The sequence below is a fragment of the Lathyrus oleraceus genome, chromosome 6 (genome assembly GCF_024323335.1).
Source record: "Lathyrus oleraceus cultivar Zhongwan6 chromosome 6, CAAS_Psat_ZW6_1.0, whole genome shotgun sequence".
Classification (NCBI taxonomy): Eukaryota; Viridiplantae; Streptophyta; class Magnoliopsida; order Fabales; family Fabaceae; genus Lathyrus; species Lathyrus oleraceus.
The window spans coordinates 51,373,670-51,379,052 of record NC_066584.1 but is presented as its reverse complement, the minus strand read 5'-3'; the positions used below and the strand labels follow the sequence as shown (position 1 = coordinate 51,379,052).

General features: G+C 38.6%; 1 non-coding gene across 1 annotated transcript; it reads right to left on the bottom strand.

The window, feature by feature from the left end:
* Positions 1 to 1,338: 1,338 nt before the first annotated feature.
* On the bottom strand, positions 1,339 to 1,445 carry LOC127099709 (small nucleolar RNA R71). Its single transcript, XR_007794185.1, has one exon. It is a non-coding gene; the product is annotated as a small nucleolar RNA R71 (small nucleolar RNA).
* Positions 1,446 to 5,383: the final 3,938 nt, after the last annotated feature.

Here is a 5,383-nt window from a genome sequence, read left to right as displayed (position 1 = left end):
TTTTTGTACGAAAGTAAAAGACTAAAGAAGTTAAAATCAATAGAACGAGAGTTTGAGTTTTTAACTGGACAGTGTAAATTGGACATTAATTCTAGATCAGGGCGAAAGCAATTTTTAGAGTTAATTAAATTCTAATCTTTTTCAAAAAGTATTTTTAAAAGTTAAATGTGAGGACGAGAGTCAAGCATTTGAATTTAATTATATAATCTAAGTCAACAGAGCGAGAGTTTGAGACGAGGGTGTTTAAACGATTAGTATTTTCTTAAAACGAGTTTCTATGGATTCTATTGTTTTCAAAAAGTGATTTTGGACTTAACTAATAAGTGTCAGCTACGTTAATATAAAGTCATAGTCTATTCAACAGAGCGAGAGTTTGAGAAAAGATTTTTAATCAATAGTATCTACTGAAAAGATTTATTTTAAAACCAAGAAACCAACGAAGATTTGATTCCCTAATTACGGCGAACTACATACCGATATCCGCTTAATTATATTTTATTTATATCTAGTTTTAGTTTTACATTTCCCCCGAAAAATCAAAATATCATCCGCCTTAGCTTTACGAAGTAACCTTAGAAAACGGTATATCGATTCATAAGTCCTTGTGGGATCGATATCTTTTAAAACTACGCGATAGAACTGTGCACTTGCAGTTAGTACCCCAATCAACTCATAAAGTCGCGATCAAGTTTTTGGCGCCGTTGCCGGGGACTTTTATTTAGTCGATATCGTAACTCTTCTGTTACGCTGTAGAGACTAAGGCAATTTTTATTTTTTTTTCTTTCGTTGATTTGTATGCCACACACTCGCTCACAAGGCGAGCCGTTTTACTTACGAATCAACGACATCGAACTATATCTCCGAGTCTTACGACGAATTCGGGAATATCGTGCTGCAAACAATCTCCCTCCTATCGAAATTCCTGATCTCAAAAATCTTTTTCCTTCACCAATACCCGAGATGGCAGAACCAGCTCGTGCTCTTCGAGATTACGTCGCTCCATCGCAAGATGAGCCGCATTCGAGTATTGCTCCACCCGCAATCGAAGCAAACAACTTCGAACTTAAACCTTCTCTATTGCAGGCAGTGCAACAAAATCAATTCTCTGGAAATCCTACCGAGGATCCAAACCTTCATTTATCCGTATTTGTCCAATACGCTGATACTGTTAAAGCTAATGGTGTCACTTCTGAGGCAATTCGACTTCTCCTTTTTCCTTTCTCGTTAAGAGATAAAGCTAGAAGATGGCTTCAGTCTCTTCCTTCCAACTCGGTTACCACATGGAACGAGTTGAAGAAAGTCTTCCTTGCCCGATATTTTCCTCCAAGCAAAACAGCTATGTTGAGAGCCCAGATAAATGGATTTAAACAGAAAGATAACGAGTCTCTTTTCGAAGCATGGGAAAGATACAAAGACATGATGAGACTTTGTCCACACCATGGTTTAGAGGACTGGTTAGTAATTCATACCTTCTATAATGGTCTCTTGTACAACACAAGGTTAACAATAGACGCCGCAGCAGGTGGTGCGCTTATGGATAAACCTTATGCCGATGCTTATCAACTTATCGAAAGCATGGCCCGAAATCATTATCAGTGGGGAAGCGACCGAGCAATGGTAGAGAAACCTCAAACGAAAAGTGGCATGTACGAGATCAGTAGCCTTGATCATGTTAATGCAAAAGTGGAAGCCCTTGCCCAGAAAATTGAAAGTTTGAATGTATCACCTCCAACCACCGTGGTTGCCACAACTCAAAATTGCGAAGTCTGTGGAATCCAAGGTCACACTCCTGCAGATTGTCAACTCCTAACAGGAATCCAAGCAGAACAAGTGAATTATGCTCAAGGAAATCCCTACTCGCACACCTATAACTCAAATTGGAAGAATCATCCTAATTTTTCATATAAGAGTAATAATGCTTTATACGCACCAGGACAAGCTCCAAATCAAGCCCCAGCTATACCTCCTGGATATCAAAAGCCGACCCCATCTACACCTAACAATAATGTTCCTAGGAAATCCAACTTGGAAATAATGATGGAGAACTTCATAGCTTCTCAACAGCAAACCAATAAAGATTTCTTAAACCAGAATATACACACTAGTGAACAAATCAAACAACTAGCAAGTAAAGTAGATGCCTTGTCTACCCATAACAAAATGCTGGAAACACAAATATCACAAGTAGCTCAACAACAAGCGCCTACTGCTGCCCCAACTGGTGCATTTCCTGGACAGCCCCAACCTAACCCGAAAAGCCACGCTCATGCAATCATACTAAGAAGTGGAACGGAAGTGGAAGGACCAGTAGATCCAAGAAATGAAAACCAAAACTCTAAGAAGTCAATTGAGGAAGAAAGTACACCTAAGGAAAAGGAAGAGAGTAATAAGGAAATCGTAGAAAGGAAAGAACCTTATGTACCTCCACCACCTTATAAACCACCTATCCCTTACCCTTAAAGGCTTATTAAAACCAAAGATGCGGGCCAATTTAAAAAATTTGTTGACCTACTGAAACAGTTAAACGTCACAATTCCATTTACAGAAGCTATTACGCAGATGCCCTCATATGCTAAGTTCTTAAAAGAAATTCTTTCTAATAAAAGGAAACTTGAAGATAGCGAAACTGTTACACTCACTGCTGAATGTAGCGCTATAATCCAGAATATGCCTCCTAAACTTAAAGATCCAGGTAGTTTCTCTATACCCTGTCACATAGGAAAATTTGTCATAGATAAAGCCTTATGCGATTTAGGAGCCGGTATTAGTGTTATGCCCTTATCCATATGCAAGAAACTTGAAATAGGGGAATTAAGACCAACTAAAATGTCTGTGCAATTAACAGATCGTTCTGTTAAATATCCCGTAGGAATTCTTGAAAACGTTCCCGTGCGCATAGGTTAATTCTACATCCCAACCGATTTTATAATTATGGACATTAGAGAAGATGAAGTTACACCCATTATACTGGGAAGACCATTCTTAGCAACTGCCGGTGCGATCATAGACGTAAAACGAGGACGACTCACTTTCGAAGTAGGAGAAGAGAAAATTGAGTTCATTCTTTCCCAATTTTTGAAAGCACCTGCAATAGATGACACATGTTACTTCATGGATATCATTGATGAATGCATAAAAGAAACAGAGTTAGAAAAGGACAAATTGTCTGACTATCTTGTAGAAGACAAACTCAACCAATGTTTAGCAATAACACCGGATCCTACGCAGTACCTTAGGAAACCAACCCTAGACCTGAAAACACTTCCCAAAAATCTGAGATATGAATTCCTAGACTTAGAACTTGAACGACCAGTGATAGTTAATGCAGACCTAGGAAAACTCGAAACCAAAAAACTCTTGCATATCTTAAGAAAATATCCAACCGCACTAGGATACAACATCACCGACCTTAAAGGAATAAGTCCTTCTATTTGTATGCACCGCATCATGCTAGAAGAAGACTGTAAAACCTCTAGGGAACATCAGAGGAGACTGAACCCTATCCTGAGTGAGGTAGTGAAGAAGGAAGTAACCAAGTTATTAGAGGCAGGTATCATATATCCTATATTTGATAGCAAATGGGTTAGTCCTGTACATGTAGTACCGAAGAAAGGAGGTATAACAGTTATTGAAAATGAAAAAGGGGAAACTATAACCAAACGAATCGAATCGGGATGGAGAATATGCATTGATTATAGGAAACTAAATAAAGCAACCCGAAAAGATCACTTCCCTTTACCATTCATTGACCAGATGTTAGAACGATTAGCAAAACACTCTCATTTCTGCTATCTAGACGGTTACTCAGGCTTCTTTCAAATACCAATTCATCCTGATGACCAAGAAAAGACAACATTCACGTGTCCTTTTGGCACTTTCGCTTATAGACGAATGTCGTTTGGCTTGTGCAATGCTCCCGCAACCTTCCAAAGGTGCATGATGGCAATATTCGCCGATTTTCTCGAAAATATCATGGAAGTATTTATGGATGACTTTTTCGTATGCGGGCAAAGCTTTGAAGAATGTCTTGAAAACCTAGAAAAAGTTCTGGAACGATGTGTAAAAGTAAACCTAGTACTTAATTGGGAAAAATGTCACTTTATGGTACAAGAAGGAATTGTTCTAGGACATATCATCTCAAATAGAGGAATTGAGGTGGACAAAGCCAAAATAGAGGTAATCGAAAACCTTCAACCTCCGAAAACTGTAAGAGAAGTACGAAGCTTCTTAGGACATGCCAGTTTTTACCGACGATTCATTAAAGACTTCTCTAAAATAACTAAACCTTTGACCGGACTATTGATGAAAGATGCTGAATTCATCTTCGACAACAAATGTTTAGAAGCATTCCAAACGCTTAAACAAGCATTGATCTCCGCGCCCATAATGCAAACACCAGATTGGAACGAACCATTCGAAATAATGTGTGATGCCAGTGATTACGCCGTGGGCGCCGTTTTAGGACAACGAAAGGATAAAAAGCTTCACGTCATATATTACGCAAGTAGAACTCTAGATGAATCACAAATGAATTACGCCACAACCGAGAAAGAATTATTAGCAGTAGTGTTTGCATTAGATAAATTTCGTTCTTACTTGGTCGGAGCCAAAATAATCATTTACACCGACCACGCTGCTATCAAGTACCTCTTAACAAAAAAGGATGCTAAACCTAGACTCCTAAGGTGGATCCTGTTGCTATAAGAGTTCTGTAGCGGTGTATTCGTCGCTATATGATTTATTGATTAAACCATAAGCAATGCATACAATGAATCGAGTCGCCACCGCACTTTTATTTATCCTAAGGACTGGTTAAAAAGCGAACAAAAACCTAAGAAGTTTTACACGTAGAAAACCAATAAAAGATCAGAGAGTCTGGGTAAGGGGTAAATTACGCAATGGGAAGGTGTTAGGCACCCATCACGTCCTAGGTACTCCTAGGGAGCCCTTTTCACACTTGTTGTATAAAAAATGTTTATTTGTTTATGACATATTGTGCAAACATGAATGGGATGATGAGAAAAGAATGTACAAGTTAGTTATTTTTGTGTTTGAACGGATGAACCCGTTGCCTACGTACCTTCCATCAAAGGTAAGGATCAAAACGCCGTAGTTCGGCTAAAATATTTCCAAAAATTAGTGAGTTCATTTTAAAACACAAGCACTAAGGCTTTTCATTACCAATGGGAGAAAACTCAACCTGAATCAACAATCCACCATGCGAGGACGGCTTCGACGTACTAGAGGGGTTAACCCTGTTTTCAGTACGGAAGTCTTACAATCGACTCACTAAGGATAAGGTAAGATTTACATCAACCGCTATGGTAATTGAAACCTATGGCTAATGTATGAAAACATATTAACAATGGACAAAGCCACAAAA